The sequence below is a fragment of the Bos indicus genome, chromosome 23, assembly GCF_029378745.1.
Source record: "Bos indicus isolate NIAB-ARS_2022 breed Sahiwal x Tharparkar chromosome 23, NIAB-ARS_B.indTharparkar_mat_pri_1.0, whole genome shotgun sequence".
NCBI classification, from domain to species: Eukaryota; Metazoa; Chordata; class Mammalia; order Artiodactyla; family Bovidae; genus Bos; species Bos indicus.
This window is the reverse complement of record NC_091782.1, coordinates 9535661-9554967: the sequence shown is the minus strand read 5'-3', so window position 1 is coordinate 9554967 and position 19307 is coordinate 9535661. Positions and strand designations below refer to the sequence as shown.

Below are 19307 nucleotides of genomic sequence, written 5' to 3'. Positions count from 1 at the left end.
CCCCACCCCCAGCCTTGGTTTCCCCATTAGTAATATGGGCTTTGCAACAGGCCTTGGAGGGCCTCAAGGTGACTGGTGGAAAGGAAGCTCTTTGAACTGCATAGGCCTTGATCAGGCTTGCGTGGGCTTGCTTTCAATGCCCTACGCCCTCTGACCCCACCTGTCCCTGGCACCCAACTTGGGTCTGTTGCATCTGTTCCCAGAAAAAGGCCCAGTTCCTGGTGACCTGGCTGTAATGTCCTCTTGTCTCATCCCAGAGGACCTGCATCTTGAGCCTTTCTCTTCATTAGGTCCCTTTTGTAGGCTCCAGACTGAGTGGTTCAGAGCCCAGCTCACCCCACTCCAGTACTCTTGCCTGGAAAATCCCATGGGTGGAGGAGCCTGGAAGGCTGCAGTCCATAGGGTCGCTGAGGGTCGGACATGACTGAGCGACTTCATTTTCACTTTTCACTTTCACGCATTGGAGAAGGAAATGGCAACCCACTCCAGTGTTCTTGCCTGGAGAATCGCAGGGACGGGGAAGCCTGGTAGGCTGCCATCTCTGGGGTCGCACAGAGTCGGACATGAGTGAAGTGACTTAGCACCTGTTTGTGTGACCTTGGGCAAGTTACTTAACTTCTCTGTTCCTCAGTTTCCCCATATATACTGGAACATAACAGGGGTCCCTGGGTGGTTGTGAGGAGCCAGTGAGTGTGTCAAACACATAGAACTGCATCTGACCTACAGTGAGCACAGGTAAGTGTTAGCACTCTCTGGAGCAGCAGCGGGGTGCTGGTAGAGCTGAGAGGCTCCCCTAGGTCAGGCTGGGTGTCTCATCTGGGAGGCATACTGCAAGCACCCAGAAACTGATACCACATTAACAGCCACACCAAGGCCTGCTCCTGACTACTGAAATGACGATCTCCGGTGTGAAGAGGCCATCAGGATCGCTAAAAGTCCCCGTGCGTGCTAAGTCCCTTCAGTCATGCCCGACTCTGTGTGACCCCATGGACTGCAGCCTGCCAGGCTTCTCTCTCCATGGGACTCTCCATGCAAAAATACTGGAGTGGGTTGCCATTCCCTCCTCCAGGGGATCTTCTGGACCCAGGAATCGAACCCATGTCTCCCGTGTCTCCTGCATTGGCAGGCAGATTATTTACCACTAGCACTGCCTGGGAAGCCCAAAAATCTCCAGTCACCTGGAGACTTTACGTAGTGTGCGGCAAGCCTGGGACCCACCAGGCTGGACAGTTACAGGGAGGGCAGTCCATCTGGGTGACAAGCACAGTCCAAATGAATGGAGGTGGTCTCGGAGAACCAGCCAAGCATGACTGCTGGAAGGCTTCCTGGAGGAGGGGGCAGGAGAGGGGAGGGATAGGGGGTGGGAGGGGCTCTGAGGCCCAGGGGCAGTGGGGCGCCCCTCCACTGGCTGCTCCACCCTCAGGGCTCCCCACCTGCCTCTGCTCTCCCCACTTCTGTCTCTCGGGAACCCTGAACTCCAGCTGGCACCCGCCTCCTTAATAAAGGCAGATTGCTGCTCTGCTTGTCCCCAGTACTCCTGATGGGGCCATTAATATTCCAGGGAAGATTAACTCCCCCTCTGCTTCCTCCCCTGCAGCCGCTGGGCTCCTCTGACTGATGAGGGCCTGGGGCTCAGACGGAGATGTTGATGGAGATGTTGCTGGAACGCAGGCAGGGGGCTGCCTGAGATGACCTCTGGAACTTAGGTGCTGTCTTGCCTCTGCGGCCCCTTCCAGGTTTCAGCTGAGACTTGGGGGAGAGAGGGTATGAGAGAGGCTGTGTGGAGCTGCCTGCAGTCCCGGGACCCCGAATGGAACCTCAGGGCTCTCGTTCAGTTGTTTTATTTGGCTCAGAGAATGCACACGATGTCCCCACAGTCACATGGCTGGAGCGGAACCCAGAACTCCGGACTTTTGGCTGAGTGACCTTTGCATATATCAGACCCAAGGGCCTGGGTCGGTGGACAGCACCCCTTCACCATCCTCAGAGGCCTTTGGTGACAAGAATGGTGTCCTCTGGGGGCTGCTGGCAGGCAGGGCCTCACAAGCCTTGCCTGCCTCACTGGGCAGCCTCCGCCTGGGCCTGCTGTGGAGTGAGGGGGCATGGGGGCTGCCTGACAGCAGCCCGGTGACTCTGAAGGTGGCGGAGGCGCTCCAGGGAGAAAGTGGGAGGCAGCAGAAAAGGGAACCCAACCCCTCAAAGCTAATGTAAAGACACATGATTCCATCGAATCCCAGTTATTCTCTGCCAGCCTCCAGCTCCCAACCATGTACAGGCACATAGACCCACTTCACACACTGCACCTAGCACAAAGCACACACCACATACACCCACACACCATGTGCACACTCCAGAGTGCACAAAAGTCCATTCCCTGGCTTTTGGTTAGCACGTACATGCTGCTGCCGGTGCCCAAGCCGTGTCTCTGGTCCAGCCTCCCTCCAAGCTCCAGACTCCTACCTCTGTGACACCACACCTCCTGGTATTTGCACCCTGGGTAACCCCTTGCCCTTGAACTTGGGCTGGCCCCAGCCACATGGTAGAAGTGACGCCATATGGCTTTCAAGGCTGGAGCATGAGAAGACTCACGTCTCCTGCCTAGTATCCTGGGGTGCTCACTCCTGGGACACTCCTTGGAATCCCGCCTCCATGCTGGGAGAGGCCCCGGCGGCAGCCTCAATTCAGCTCCCAGCCCTCACCGCCTGCCCACTGTATGAGGGAGGCACTTTGGACACCCAGCCCTATTGCAATTTCAGAGGACTCCTTGCCCCAGCCACCATCTGACCACAGCCCCCTGGGGGATCCTAAGTTGGCAATGCCCAGAAAAACTGTGGGGGGTCAACTGAAGTTTGAAGCTACTAAGATTTGGATGATTGGCCATAGATCATCAAACACAGGATAAGCCCAAGAGAGACTTAAGTCAGACTTTGGTGGACTTTGGGGGAATCCTGGCCATGCCACTTCCGTGGGTTGTCTTGTGGGGTCACCGTCAAGGGTAAAGTGGGGCTTCTCCTGAAAGGAATCAATAATTGCTCATCCTGGGCACAAATGGATTTGGGCAGAGGAAAGGAAGACATAGGCTAAGTTTTAGACCTGGGATGTTACGGGTAGATTCAGCTGCAGATAACAGAAAATCCTCAAATAGCAGTTGCTCACACTGTAGGTTGTTTCTCTCTTATTTGCATGATGATCAGAGGTAGACGGTTGAGGCTGATTTGGCACTCTAGAATCAGTGGCCCAGGCCCCAGGGTGCTGCTTTGCAAATTTGGGGGATATCTTTCTTATTGTATTCTGTATTTTATTTACCATAGTATACAACATAAAGGGTGCTCCTTGAAGTTGGGCAATGTAGATAGCCCCAAACTTTCTTCTTTCTTGTTGTTAACTGTGTGTGATTTCCAGTCCCAAGTTCTCCACAATATCATGATCCAAAGTTGCTGCTGGAGTGCCAGACATTGCAGCTGCATTCCAACTGTCGGGAGGGAAGAATGATGGCAGTCACACCTTTTTCGCTATAGACACTTGGAAATGATACTACCCACTTATACCCCATTAGCAAGACTTGGTCATATGACCGCATCCAACAGCAAGTAAGGTTGGGAAGTATTGTGGATGGGCACATACCCTGCTGCACATCCCAGCTGTCAGTCCTCTCCCAGCTCAAACTAGACAGCTGGAGACATGCTGGACTCCTCCATCTCATCCCCAGCCACCCTAATCCCGTCACCAAGGCATTCCTCCACCCACTTAGCATTCTCTACCTCTGCCTCCATCAGCCTCTTGTAATCTCATCTGGCAGTCACCTCTGAATGACTTGTCCCCTCCTGTCTTCCCCTTCTCTGCATTGCCACCAGAGCCTCCCACCCTGGCCAGCTTTGGAGTCCTCCAGCTGTTTCTCACTGCCTCCTAGGTAGATAAGAGTTGCAGCCGCCTCCCTCACTTCAGCTGCACTGAACTGTTGGGAAGATTCCCCCTCCCACCCCCCCACCCCCACCTCCCCCCCCATCTGCACACCTGCTGCACATCTGGCCCCTTCCAGCAGGTTCTTGACACACGTTATTACTAGTGCTCAGAACCTCCTGTGACAGGGTGAAGCTTCAGCAGAGGAGCCTGAGGCTCGGGGAGGCTAGGACACATGCCCAACATCCCAGAGGCTGAGCTGGATTTGAACCAAAGTTGGCCTTGCTCCAAAGTTGGCGCCATCTCCTCCAGCTGTGCCCTAAGTGGCCGACCTCCGGCGTGTCACACACAGTCCTATTCTCTTGTGTTCACCACACACTCAGCATATACACCATCCTACCCTTGGGGCCTTGTTCTAAGACAGATGCATTTTCATATTCTCAAAGGGAGCTTAACAAAGAATCTTACCCGCTTCCCGGAGGGAACCAGCTGCTCTGTCCAGGTAAGTTTTTACATCCCCTGCCTTCACATGTGCTGCCGGGCCCTGTCTGCACCGCAGCTGTATGCTCCCTCCTTCATGCAAGGCCAGCTCCGTCTCATCTGTGAGGTCTCAGCTTCAATGTCACTTCCCTACAGACTGTAAAATGGTGAGATTTTGGAAAACAGTGTGGCAGTTTTTTAGAAGGTTACATGTGCCACGTGGCCCAGCAGTTCCACTCCTAGGAAGCTACCTGAGAAATGGAAATACACATCCACGTGAAGGCTAGCTGTGAAGTGTTCATAGCTGCTTCATTCATAATAGCCCCCAACTGGAAGCAACCTAAGTATCCATCACCTGTGGAATGAATGGACACAATAGGTCTGTCCATCCCATTGAGTACTATGCACAAAACTACTGCTACATGCTACAACGTGGACCTTCAAAACACGCCAAGTGAAAGAAGCCAGACATGTGAGATCATACATTGTGATTCCATTTATATAAAATCTCCAGAAAAGGCAAATCTAAAGGAACAGAAAGTTGATCAGTGGTTAGTCCAGCTAGTGGAATAGGACTAACTGTATATAGGATTAAAGAATCTTATCAGGTGGATGAAAGTGTTTCATAACTGGATTATAGTGATGGTTGCATGACATTGTAAATTTACTAAATATCATTGACTTGCACATTTGAATTTAATATATCTCAGTAAAGCTGTAAAATAAGATATTTTAAAAAGTCACTTCCCCAGAGCAGCCTTCGCTAACACCTGTTCCCCAGTCGTCTTTGCCGTGTCTCATGGCTCATGCTGCATCTCCCTCATGGGCCTGTGTCACGTGGGAACTTTCCGTCTGTGGGGCACTGTGCTTCCTGCAGACTTTCTTCTATAGAAAGGAGCCTGCATAAGGAAGGGCTGAGTCCATTTTGTTTTAAAATATTTGAGATATAATTTATACACCATAAACCTACTCATAGTTTATTGAATTAGTATATTCACAGATAAGTTCAACCATCACCAGTTTTTTAAATTTGGCCATGCGGCATGTGGGGTCTTAGTTCTCTGACTGGGAACTGAACCTATGCCCCTTGTACTGGAAGTGCAGTCTTAACTGCTGGATCACCAGGGAAGTCCCCCACAACAACTCAATTTTATAACACCTCGTAAAGCCCCATACCCTTCAGTTACCACCTCCTAACCATCACTTTATGGGAAATAGATGGGGAAACAGTGGAAACAGTGTCAGACTTTATTTTTGGGGGATCCAAAATCACTGCAGATGGTGACTGCAGCCATGAAATTAAAAGACCCCTTACTCCTTGGAAGGAAAGTTATGACCAACCTAGACAGCATATTCAAAAGCAGAGACATTACTTTGACAACAAAGGTTCGTCTAGTCAAGGCTATGGTTTTTCCTGTGGTCATGTATGGATGTGAGAGTTGGACTGTGAAGAAAGCTGAGCACCGAAGAATTGATGCTCTTGACTGTGTGGTGTTGGAGAAGACTCTGGAGAGTCCCTTGGACTGCAAGGAGATCCAACCAGTCCATTCTGAAGGAGATCAGCCCTGGGATTTCTTTGGAAGGAATGATGCTAAAGCTGAAACTCCAGTTCTTTGGCCACCTCATGCAAAGAGTTGACTCATTGGAAAAGACTCTGATGCTGGGAGGGATTGAGCGCAGGAGGAGATGATGATGACAGAGGATGAGATGGCTGGAGTGCATCACTGACTCGATGGACGTGAGTCTGGGTGGACTCCAGGAATTGGTGATGGACAGGGAGGCCTGGCGTGCTGCGATTCATGGGGTCGCAAAGAGTCGGACACGACTGCGTGACTGAACTGAACTGAACCCTTTACTCAGCCCCCTCCCCTGCAAGTCACTAATCTTTGTCTTTATTATAGATTTCCCTACTCTGGACATGTCATGAGTCACAATATGTGGTATTTTGTGCTTGACTTCCCTCACTTTTTAACATGGTGTTTTTAAGTTTCATCCATGTTGTAGCATGCAACAGTACTTCAGTCCTTCTTATGGCTGAACGTGATTCCATTGTATGGACACTACATTTTGTTTATCCATTCATCGGACATTTTCCCCCCACCTTTTGGCTAGTGTGAATAATGCTGCTATAAATATTCATATGCAAGTTTTTATGTGGATGTATGCTTTCATTTCTCTCATATACCTGGGAGTGGAACTGCTGGGTCACAAGGCGACTATGTTTAGCTCTTTATGCTCGACTGCTTTCCAAAGCGGCTGTACCATTTCACGTTCCCAGAACAAATGTCTGAGGGTTTAGTCTCTCCACATCCTCACCAACACTTGTTATCTGAGTTTTAGATGATAACTCTCCTAGTGGGTGCGACATGATATCTTACTGTAGTTTTGATTTGCATTTCCTGATGACTAAGGATGTCAAGTGTCTTTTTAATGTGTTTATTAGCTATTATATATCTTCCTTGGAAAAATTTCTATTCAGATCTTTTATCCATTTTTAAACTGGTTTGTCTCTTTTAATTAATGAGTTATAAGAGTTTAAAAAACCTTTTTGCTGTGCCAAGTCTTCGTTGCTGTGCACGGGTTTTGTCTAACTATGGCAAGCAGGGGTTACCCTCTAGTTGCAGTGTGTGGGCTTCTCGTTGCAGTGGCTTCTCTTGTCATGGAGCACCGGCTCAGTTGTTCCAAGGCACTGGGGTCCTTCCGGACCAGCAATTGAACCCACATCCCCCTCATTGGCAGGCAGACTCCCAACCACTGGCCCACCGGGGAAATCCTGTAAGAGTTCTTTTAGATACCAGTCCTCTCTGGAGGCCTGATTTGGAAATACTTTGCCCTGTTTTGGGGCTTGTCTTCTCGCCTTCTCGATAGTGTCTTCTGAAGCACGCACGTTTTACCCTTGTCATGACGTCCAATTCATTCTCCCTTTTGTTACTTGTGCTTTAGGTGTCACAGCTAAGAATCCATCGTCAAATCTGACATTATGAAGATCTATTCCCGGTTCCCTTCCGAGAACTTTATAGTTTTAGCTTTTATGTTTAGTTCTTTGTTCCATTTCACGTTACTGACGTGACTTAATGATGTTGGGTGAGGGCCCAGCTTTGTACTTTGCATATGGCTCTCCAGTTATCCCATCACTGCTTGTTGAAAATACTATTCTTTCCCCCCATTGAATGGTCCTTTTACCCTTGTTGAAACCACTTGACCAGGGACACGATTTTACTTCTGGACTCTCAATTCTTTTCCATTGATCATATGTGTATCCTTAAGTCACACTGTTTCAGAGTTTGTTGCTTTTCTTCACTACATTGCCTGCAGTATGGTGGATCAAATATCTGTGGGATGTTCAAAGCCCAGCAATCAAATACCACCAGGAACACACCTGTAACAAAACATTTAGGCTTAGTTTGCTGCAGCAAAGGAGAACATACCTACCAAAGATTCCCCAGAGTGTCTGGAGGGAAGAGTTCTGAGAGGGGCGTCTTAGAGGTTGGTGCTGAGTGATTTGGAGGAGAAGTTGGGGAAGCAGAGGCTAATCTGGGGCTGGCACTGCCTAGAAGGGAGGCTATTCATGCTGGGGTCTTAGTTTTTATCTGGGAGGTGGGAGAGTTAAAATAGGGAGTACAGCTGTCCCTCTAAGAGCCTGGCCCCGTGGCCTTGTCTGGGTGCTCCCTGATCATGGTCTTGGTTCCTTTGGAAACTTCTTGACTGATGGTCAGTAGGGCTGTTTTTGACTTTCCGGAAGTTAACAAATGGTCCCTGCTAAGGAAGAACTAGATAGCAGGCCAAGACGGACCCTGCCTATCCTATGACGCCCACTCTGATGTCTGCTTTAGGGGCCAACCCAGGAATAAGGTGCATGTGGGGATAGCAGGAGGCACCCTCAGTGTATGATGGCCAGAGCCTGGGCCACTGACTTACCATGTCGCTTGGCCAGTTATTCTGCCTCCTTGGGCCTCGGTTTCCTCATCTGTGATATAAGGAGATCGGACGAGACAGTGCCTGGGCCACCTCCTAGTTTCTTATCCATGGTCTAGTTGTAGTCCTGGGCTATTTCAGAGAGAGGGAAATCTCTGCTGATAAACCTCCCTATTTCACCAGTGCCCCCACACCAGCACATGTGCATGCGTGCACGCGCGCGCACACACACACACACACACACACACACACACACACACACATTCTGACTCATCTGGCCCCAAGCCCCTAATCCAGTCTTTTAGCTCAGCATCTCCCAGACATTTGGATTTGATACACTGGCAAAATTTTCCAAAAACACCTATTTTGAGGATCCACATATGGTTGCCAATATTCTATTCTGTCAAATAGGACATTAAAAATCACAAGTACTACCACCTGTTGCAAGCCCTGTGTCATAAAAGAATAATAGAAGATCAATTAAAATACAGGCTAACACTCTCAAATTGCCCACATTCTCCTCATTCTTGGATGACAGAAAAAACTGCTGGAATGAACAATTCTGATCCTTATCTGGGTTTGGGAATGGCTACTTTATCTTATAATGGCTTTAGCTTTCATTAAAATGCAAATAGTGTGGGAGAGCCAGCCTCAATAGTCCATAAAGCAGTGGTGGCTTCTAGGATAGGGGTGGGAGGTTGGCAGGTGAAAATGGGGCTGTGAAGTACTCAAGATGGGGCTTTGAACACCAGGTCTCTGGCAGCTCCAGTGACCTGAGAGGGAAGGACCAGCACCCAGGTTCCTGGGCACATCTTAAAGGCCTCTCTAAATGTGAGGCTGGAAATACCATCCTGGGAGAAGGGACTGGGAACTGGTGCTAATCAAATGAAAGCAGAACTAGACAGTCTCCTTGACCATGAAGCTGAGCCCTCTTAATGCCTCCTCAGTTGCCACCTACTACTTCCAGTCATTTCCACCTCCAGTGTTTGCCCAAAGCCTGTGTGTGTGTGTGTGTGTGTGTGTGTGTGATTTCAACAATTGCCATAAGTGTTTTTTGTGGAAGGCTGTAGGAAGTGGAGAGTAAATAGTCCACCCCCAGAACAGTGTTGTGCTACTTTTTTTTAAACTCTTGTATCGCAGAATAATACACAGTATCCATGGGTTCACTCTGGACTGTAAGGAACTGCATCCAACGAGGGGATTCCTCCCATACCCCAGGTCCATTCTCCCAGCACCAAATGTGCACTGTGCTACTGTTTCTTTAAAAAGTACACCCACGTTGCCAGAGGGAACCAATCAGCAGGTGGGGGAGGAGCTACTTGGGGGCCTGACCACCAATCACAGCCATTAAGAGCCTGGTGGGGGGACACCCCAAGAGTGACAGCCTCCTGAGGGAGCCTGGGCAAACCTGCTTAAAGGGACAGTGTCCCAGATGGGTTGCTTGCGTGCTATCAAACTCCAGAGTCCCTGAACTGACCAATGCATTCTCAGAGTGACTGCTGTCCCCACCTTCCCACAAGATGATAATTTGCTGGGAAAGACGAGTGATTTATCTGTCTAATTGGGCTTTTATTTGCATTTTAAATCATGCTCTTTTGCTAAACTAATGGACCCCCTATTTATAGATGACTCCAACACAAAGTGACTACTAATTACTACAATTAATATCACGTTAAGGGCTTGCCAGCCAACTTCACAGCAACTTGTATCGCCTACTCATTTTCAATTAAGGCACATTGACAGGGAGAATACGTGGTTATTAAGAGTGGGCCCTGGGGTGTAATTACTGCTCACAAGGTCATTAAGCGACTCCCCTGCAGAGCTGGCGCCTTGGGGCCTGGGGCCTGGGGGTCTAGATCCGTGTCCCACCAGGGCCCGGGAAGCCTCAGTCCCCCCAGGTCGCTGGCTGACGGGGGCTGGCTCTGAGCTGTCTGGAGGTGGAGTAGCTGGTGTGTGGATGGCGTGGGGCTGGGATGGCAGAGTCAGGCAGGGAGGCTGGAGGGGATGATCCGCCCTCTCTTGAAGACAGCAGTTTGTGGCAGCCCTCAGAGAGCCGACAGAACTGCAGTCCTCCTGGAGCAGCTTTCAGCAAGTGTCTGTGAAAGCATCGTTGGGGACAGGCAGGAAGTCCGCAGCAGGGCCACAGGGGTGAGGGGAGGCGAGGCCAGGAAGAAGACAGCTGCCCAGCACTGTGTGGGGGCGGGCCAGAGAGCCTGGGAGGGTGAGTGAGCTCTGTGCCCCATATGTTGGGGAAGAGTCCCTTCTGACTATGAGGAGGTGAGGGAACGCTGTGGCCGAACAGGAAAAGGATTAGCAGGGGTGGATGGCCGTGGCAGAAGCCAGGGGGAGTGGGCACCTCAAGGGGGTGCTCTGTAGCTGACTGTCCCCCAATTCCTCTCTACACAGTGGCCATGGCTGACCTGCCAGGGTTAAGGTGCAGTGGGAAGGCTCAGGGGCCCGGTCTCTACTTTCCCAGGGGCCATACCCAGGCCAAGCCACCTGTGCACTCAGGGCCAAGGCTTGTGGCTGGACTGGGGACCTGTGACAGGAAGCCCTGGCAGTGGTACGCTGGAGTCGCCCCTGAGAGCCAACGGGGGTAGGGGAGCTCACCCCATTCAGCTTTCAGGGACTTATTCAAGGTTTAGCATTGACATGGTGGAGGATTTAGACCAGGGAAATCTGCAGACGCTACAGCTTGGAGAACTGGCTGTTAGATATTTACCTGCTAAGCCAGCTAAGCCTGCTGGGGGGCTGTGCCCTGGGCACTGCAGTGCAAGGCCTTCTTCGAGTTACATCCTCAGCGCTCGGGCCCGTGTACATGTAGTGTTTCCTCAGCTGAGTTCAACGGGGCCCCGCTGCACTGACAAACCCTCCCCAGGCTCTGTCCTCCTTGCCCCTTCCACCCCTGCTGCCTCTCTCCTGGGCACCCCTGCCCTTTCTAAATCGTCTCTCACAGCTTCCCGTCCTGCCCCTGCTCCCTTCAGTGACAGTGTCGGTGGAGGGAAGGGAGGCAGGCAGGGGCCATGTCAGAATCAGGTTGGCCTGCACAGAAGCAGTGCTGGCTTACATGAAAGAGGCATGTTCCCTCTCGCCTTCATGCGGCCTGGTGGTCTCGGCCTGGTTCTGGATGGTGCCATGGCATCTGGAGCCAGTCGCACAGCGTGCCTTCTGCCAAGTGGGCAGAGGCAGCAGCCGTGGCTTGTGTGCCTTCAGGCAGGGCAGGGGCAAGCTCATCCCTTTGAGGCCCTTCCTGGAACCCTGGCCTGGCAACTGTCCCAGGGTGGCTGAGGGACACCATGCGTCAGGACGATGGACGTTGGTGAGGAGGGCAAGGGCTCCCGGCCATAGCTGCTGCCAGCTCATGCCCCACCATTGCTGCTACTGGGGGATGTGCAGAAGTGGCTCAGAATCCAGGAGTCTGGGGAGCCCGGACCGGCCACCAAGCCTCTCCCTGCTTCCAGGCCCGGGACTCAGCATTCTCACCTTGGAGCTGGGCAGCCTCCTCCAACAGCACAGGGGTGCACGGCTGAGACGTGGCAGGAGCTGGCCACACGGCCCCCAGGACGCTCCCGTGGTGGGGCAGGGAGGAGATCGGGAAGGAGCCATGGGCCTTAGACGGAGAAACCAAGTGTGGGAGGGTGGCATGCGGCAAGGTCAGGGACGGCATCAAGGGCATTTCAGACTGACTAGCAGCAGAGGTCAAAGAGGGCAGGGGGTGTCTGGAGTGAGGCTGGCAGTTAGGTGCGACCAGAAGCGTGGGCTGGGCGGGGAGCCAGGTGGACCAGGGAGGTTAGGGAGCCCACGTGAAGGTTCAGGGTTCCAAGAGTACCTGTTTTGTGTCAAGCATTTTGCTTGGAGTTGGAAATGCCCAGTCATGTTTTTTCCCTCACCTAGACTGGTTCCAAATAGGAAAAGGAGTACATCAAGGCTATATATTGTCACCCTGCTTATTTAACTTATATGCAGAGTACATCATGAGAAACGCTGGGCTGGAAGAAGCACAAGCTGGAATCAAGATTGCTGGGAGAAAAATCAATAACCTCAGATATGCAGATGACACCACCCTTATGGCAGAAAGTGAAGAGGAACTAAAAAGCCTATTCATGAAAGTGAAAGAGGAGAGTGAAAAAGTTGGCTTAAAGCTCAACATTCAGAAAATGAAGATCATGGCATCTGGTCCCATCACTTCATGGGAAATAAATAGGGAAACGGTGGAAACAGTGTCAGACTTTATTTTTTGGGGCTCCAAAATCACTGCAGATGGTGATTGCAGCTATGAAATTAAAAGACATTTACTCCTTGGAAGGAAAGTTATGACCAACCTAGATAGCATATTCAAAAGCAGAGATATTACTTTGCCAACAAAGGTCCATCTAGTCAAGGCTATGGTTTTTCCAGTGGTCATGTATGGATGTGAGAGTTGGACTGTGAAGAAAGCTGAGCACCGAAGAATTGATGCTTTTGAAGTGTGGTGTTGGAGAAGACTCTTGAGAGTCCCTTGGACTGCAAGGAGATCCAACCAGTCCATCCTAAAGCAGATCAGTCCTGGGATTTCTTTGGAAGGGCTGATGCTGACGCTGAAACTCCAATACTTTGGCCACCTCATGAGAAGAGTTGATTCATTGGAAAAGACCCTGATGCTGGGAGGGATTGGGGGCAGGAGGAGAAAGGGACGACAGAGGATGAGATGGCTGGATGGCATGATTGACTCGATGGACATGGGTTTGGGTGGACTCCGGGAATTGGTGATGGACAGGGAGGCCTGGCGTGCTGAGATTCATGGGGTCGCAGAGTCGGACACGACTGAGCCACTGAACTGAACTGAACTGAGTTCCTCTGAGAGGAGTTTCTCCCCATTTCACAGTGGAGGCTAGTGAGGCCCTGAGGGAAGGGCCCTGTTAGGAAGAGCTGCCAAGCCGGGGTTGGGGGTGGGGGTGCGGGGGCTGCCACTTACTCACTGCCAAGAAGTCACCTTTGTGCTGGGCTCAGGGGCTGGGAAGTACCGGGAGGGCCATACAGGGCCCAGAGCGCTGTCCTTAGCCCTGGGATTCCCATCCCTGCAGAGCCGGGAAAGGTCCAGCCCATCCCCACGCACTCAGGTTCCACCCTTCAGCTGCTGCCCCCAACCCCGCCTCCCCCACCCCGCCTCCTGTGTAACTGTGGGGAGGCTCCCTGGGGCACCCACTGCCCTTTGGCCTCCCCCAACCTCCAGCAGTTAAAACCTGTGCCTCTGGGTACCTCCTCCTCCCACCTCCTGGCTCAACTCAGGGTTCAGAAGGCTGTCAGAAGGGGAGGCTGTCAGAAGGGGAGGCTGCCGGTGCTGTGCCTCCATCCCTGGGTCCTATCCTGTGCTCCTTGGCGTGGTCTAGAACTGAGAGGGGTGTGGGTGAGGAACAGGATGCTGCTACCCACAGTGGGGAGAGAGCATACGGTATACACTAAATTAATGCTAGTCAATGCTCTTCCCCATCAAAACACAAAGAGCTTTGAGAGAATTTCTGGTTATTCATAAAACTCTGTGAATATCTTCTTTTATGAGAGTTTAAGCAAAATGAAAGATTAATTTCCCCCCAAATTTCATGCGCTATGAAGCTGAATATGTTTAGATACACAGTTTTGAGGCCCAGAGGTTCTGACTGCCATGCTGGAGCAGATCCACGTGCCTGTGTTCTGGAAGGGAGGAGACGGCGTGGGTCACCTCTTTCCGGGCTGGGCGTGGTGGTCACACCCCCTGCCACACCTGGCCTCTCCCACTTGCTGATTCTGCTCCACCAGAAAGTGGCACGTCCACTCCACCCCTGGGTCCTTCCTCCTCCCTTGATCAGGGCTCCTGATCTCACTCTGGTCCTCTCTGCGTCTGGCTGCTGGGCCTGCCTCATGGCCCATTGTCTTGGCCAAACCTTCACCTCCGCCAAGTCATCTCATCAGATTTCTTCTGCCAGCCCCGCCTCTAGAGCAGCTGGGCACCGCTGAGACCAACTACATGCACCAACAGGTCAGGCAGGCTCCTAGTTAGCCTCTAGCTAGCACCTAGGCAGAGTCTAGATAGTCCCCTCTAATCCTCAGAGCCTTCCCACTTCACAGATGATGAGCAGCAGAGAAGAGGACCCTGACCTCCTGTCCATATCGCCCTCTTCACCCTCTCCTTCCGGAGGCCTTGGCTTCCCAATGGGAACACCACCCTCGCTTCTGTGAAAACCTTAGACACAGGGGAGACCTGACTGTTGACCTCCCAGGGACCCTGCAGCAGCTGAGGGATGCTCCCTGTTTCCTTTGCCCAGACTGCTCCCAACCCCCGCACCCCACACAGCCCCCTCCTCCTCAAGAGCCAGGGAGGCTCTGAGCCCAGGAGGAACTGTCCGCCGCCTCTGCCCTGCCCTGCTGGGCTTTGGCTGTAGTTCCTTTGATCCACACATAGCCATCAGACATAACGATAGCTTACGGTGGATGGTGCCGGTATTCATGGCCTCCAAAGGAGAAAACTTCACTCCAGTATTCAAAAGACATGGGTCTCAGTTGCTCAGAGCTTTGTGTAACAAAGTTTAAAGAAAACGATAGAGAAAGCCGTCGGCAAAAGGCACTGGAAGTGGGTAGGAGAGTACCCACCCTCACGAGTTTAAGCGGGCCTCTAGACTTCTCAACTGGCTGCTGAGAATAGACGAAAAGAATACCTCAAGTCTCCGCCCATATCAGCCTGAAGGCGCCCTATCTTGTCTGATCCCAGAAAAAAATACCTCAAGGTTGGGAGAGCTCCACCAGACCCTTTCCCAAGGCATAAATCCCAAGATAACTTCAACACAAGGTGAGCCAGGGAGTACAGGTTCTGGGCAAGGACTCTGGGCTGGATATACTGTTGCTGTGCAATTAGAGGTACAAGTCTAGAGAAACAAGTTCCCAGGCAAGATATGTTACAATTATAACCATTAACATAGTAAGACATTGTCTCCCTGTGTAATTATCAGCTCCGGACCTAAAGCAAGGCCAGTTTTCGGGCAAGATACACTGTTGTATGAGGGAAGCATGAGCAAGAATGTTCACCTTCTTCAAGGGACCTGGGCTCCCTGCCTAAGCTGCTTCTCTCAATAATATTCATTTTGTCCCTGACCCTCCCAGCTGGACCCTCAAGTCTAGGCAGGTAGGGGCTTGCCTGTCTTATTCACAGATGGGTCCTTGAATGCGGCCCATAAATATTTGTTCAGCGAATGATTATGAGAGAATGTTTCCTATCACTGTTTATACCAGTGAGGAACTAAAGCAGTTCGTCCCCTCCCCAGCTCCTCAAGTCTTCCAGCTTCGGCCCTGGGCACCCCGTTTTCCATCCTGGGCTCCTTTTCTGTCTCCATCTGTGTTTGGCCCGAGAGGTCCTTGTCTCTCTTGGTTCACTTCATCCCATGAAGCCCATCGTTTGTCGTGGGGCAGCTGTGTCTCCTCCTTCCCACACTTGCGCTCATGTGCAGGGTTCTTAACAAGCCCCTCAGGCTGGTTCCAGAGGAAAGAAGACTGCCCACTGGAATACAAGCTCTCAAGCCTGGGCAGCAGGGACTTCTCAGGACAGGCGCTCCCAGCGGCAGCACTCAGTTTCACCTTGCCATCGGTTGACTAATCCCACCCCGTCTCCCCTCTCGGCATCTGAGTCATTGAGACTGGACTTCATGGGCTCTACCCACCAAGCCTTGCAAAGAGTCAAAAGTCCCTCATTTTCTGAAAGACGGAACTTGCTGGGCAGACTCACAGCAGTGCCCCGGGATGGACCCCAGATCACCGCCTCCACCTGGCTCTAAGGAAGCTGCTGCTGCTACTCCTGCTAAGTCACTTCAGTCGTCCCACTCTGTGTGACCCCATAGACTAGGGGTGGGAATTTTCTGGAGTCCCCCTGATGGTTAAGTCACAGCATGGAAAGCTATCCTTGCCTCCCCAACCAGAGTGAGCGTGTCTGTGAGGAGTCAGAGCTTTGGCGGGTGTGACCTCCTGCGAAAAGCCCACGTTGTGGGGGGCACAGGCCTCCAGAGATGGGTGGGAGCTGCTTGCCCTCTACAAATCCCTTGATCAACCAAGAGGCTGCTGTTTCCCACCCCACCCCACCCCCCACCCCACCTCACTAGCCTCAAAGCCTCTCAACCAGTTTCCCCATGTGGAGCCAGGAGCCAGAAGGCTGTGTGGACCAAGTTCGGGGTGGCAGCAGGGAGGGCTAGCCAAGGAGACCTCCTAGATGCCCAGGCCCAGCGCTGGGCCTGAAAGGCGGCCCAGAAGAAAGCAAAGGCTGCTTTTCACACCTCCCTCTTCCTTCTCCTGTTTCCTGGTAGCCAGAGACACCGTTCTTTTGTCCCTGGAGACAGCCTCACGCTAGGCGGGTGCCTGGAGGGCTGCACGGCACAGGCCGGAACTCTGCCAAGCTCCGGGACCGGATGCCCGTCTCTCTCATCTCTCTCTTGGCATGCTTGCACCCAGCCTTCTCCACCAGACATGGCCTTTCCCGCCTCAGACGGGCTCCGCCCTGCGTCCCCTCCCACGCTGAAGGCAGCTCCCCGAGCAGCCACGTTCCTGGGCTAGCAAACACCTGCAAGTCCTACGTGCCCCCTCCTCACTCCAAGCCTAAGGGCTCTGTCTCTGGAATCTCGTTCCCTCCCCGCCGTTCCCCTGGCTCATGCCTCTGTCACCCCTGCCTTTCTAACAGCAGTCGTCTGCTCTTTGCCCCCAGCCCAGCTGGTGCCCCTGCAGGTCCAGGGCTCTTCTCCAGCCCACCTCTGCCCCGGGGCCCCTGGTCTGGCCCAGCCTCCTCTCCAGCTGAATGCCCTCAGGTTTCTTGGCTGTCCTTTGCCACCCTCACTTGCTCCTGTCCATCTTGAGATCTTGGCTCGGACACCTTTGCCTCCTGGAAGCTCTCCCTGCCCTTCGCCTCTCCACAGTGGGCTTTCCATTTGGGCTCCTATTTGCTTCGCAACCCCCCAGGCTGCCCCGGCCTGCACCTCACTACACCATGCTGCCCACTCCGTGCTGGCAGAGGCCACATCCATCTTGCTTTCTGCCAGTCAACACTTTAGGGGCCAGCGGGAAAGCTGGTGAAGCCACGATCCTGCCCTCAATATGAGGACCCATGTGAGATGGAGGATGAGACAGGGAGGCAGCTATGCTAGGGCACAGCTGGCTGGGGTGCTAGCCTGCACCCCAAGGCCCTACCTACCTCAGTGACAGAACAGAGCGATGTCTCATGAGCTGATTCCAGCTGATGAGCTGTAAGCTGAAGGCGCTAGACCTAAAAAAGGCCTGGTCTGCCCATTAGGCCTTTTGTCCCTCCTCTCTGGGCATGGTACCTAGTGGAGCATCAGCATCTTGTAACCACAAGGATGGAGGTGACCCACAGAGGTTGGCAGAAAGATGGGCAACATCCCAATGGCCTGGGCCCCAAGCTTGCCAGTGTCCACAATTCTTCTCCCAGTGGACAGGGGGGCTGTGCCTGGGCCACTGGCCAAGACCCTTGGGGAGACTCCTTTGCCCCTCTCAATGTCCTGGCTGCCCACTGGGGTCGGACCTGTAGGCACCTCTTCTCCCTGTCCTTGTGCCATCCCCTTGCACAGGAGACCCCACTCCAGGCATGCTCCTGGGCTGAGTGCCCAGTTGGGGTATTCCCAGGCTCTTACAGCCTTTTAAAATTTTATGCTTTAATCCTCCATCCGAGCTGAGGTCCTGCTAGCCCCTGGAGGAGGTGGGTGATATGTGACCTGATCTCCAACTCTGGCCCACCTGGCTCCCCTGCCCATCGGGGTTGCGGCTGCTAGAGACCCCCATTACTGTCCTGCTACCCCTGGCGGTTCACTAGGAGGCCCTGAGGAGGCATTTCACTGACCCAACCGCTGGGGATGATCTGGACATTGAGGCTGGGTCTGGGGAGCGGCCTTCAGGCCCACCTCTCTGCCCCAAGGCCCAGATGGGCATGTTTGGCATACCCACTGTGGGCCTGGGGCCCAAGACAGTCTTGCAAGACCCGGGACTCTCAGCCCATAGCCATTTGTGGGCCCGGTCAGTACCAGCACTTCACTCGTTTCTCAACACTAACAACCATGTAAATGTCTTGAAAAGCACCGGGGACTCTGGTGGCCACAGCGGTCTCTTGGAGGTAGAAGGACCAGTTCCCTGATGACCTTGGCTGATTAGGCAGAGCCACCACTTGTCACCAACACAGGGAAAACGAAATTTCTTTATTTGGTCTATAGCTTTAAAAAAAAACTGCGCAAATCCCCAATCTGAAAAAGTTCAGTCCCATTCAACATGGGAGAGCCTCCAGGCCCAGATGTGGCCTCTCCGTCCCCAGGGAGGGGCTCTTTGCTTTTCTGGATACAGGCTTGTGGCTCCTTCTGGCCATCAGAGCTAACTGTAGCCTCCACGTGGGGTCCAACCCACCATCCACGCTGGAGGAACCCCCGCCCTGGGTACCTCTGCAGTCAAAGAGCTTCTGGGTCCAGCCTATCGCACGTGCGGACCAGGGCAGATCAAGAAAACAGACTCAGTGACCCCCTCGGCCTGCAGGAAAGATGGCCCAGGGACAGGGCTGTGCCCAGGTGACCACGGGGCTGCCCGCCTTTGCTTTTGGCTTCTTCAGCTGGTAACGTGTGCCCTGCTCTGGGGCTGAGCCCTGGAGAGGGCCTTCTCTCTCCCTCCTTCTCTTTCCCAGAGGGCCCTGGGCAGGCAGTGCCGGCTTTGCGCCTTTCCTTTTCCGCCTGGACCTCACTTAAGTAAAAATTCCATAGTCCAGCTCACTGGGCCTGGCCCTCAGCACACTACTGGGGGTGATTAAGGAGGTTAGACACTCTTCTTTCAGAATCCAAACCTAGTTGTTAACTCCTGGAAGGACGGCTTATACACTGCTCAGAACCAGGAGCTGGTGACTACTTCCTTGGCCTCTTTCACTGTTTCTGGGACAAATCAGAACAGGAAGAAGTGGAACACTCCCACATCTCATCCCTGCGGCAGTGCCGGTCCACCCCTCCAGCTGCGTTTTACTCCTGGATTTGCTC

At 52.8% G+C, this 19307-nt stretch overlaps 1 long non-coding RNA gene across 2 annotated transcripts; it reads right to left on the bottom strand.

Annotated features, from left to right (window-relative positions):
- Window positions 1-598: 598 nt before the first annotated feature.
- On the bottom strand, window positions 599-9167 carry LOC139178938 (uncharacterized). Of its 2 annotated transcripts, XR_011563353.1 has the most exons (4): window positions 8299-9167; window positions 6566-7759; window positions 4369-4537; window positions 599-3472 (listed from the first exon to the last, which is right to left on the bottom strand). It is a non-coding gene; the product is annotated as an uncharacterized lncRNA (long non-coding RNA). The 2 variants fall into 2 exon arrangements; XR_011563352.1 differs by having other exon boundaries at window positions 4369-7759.
- Between the last annotated feature and the right edge of the window lie 10140 nt (window positions 9168-19307).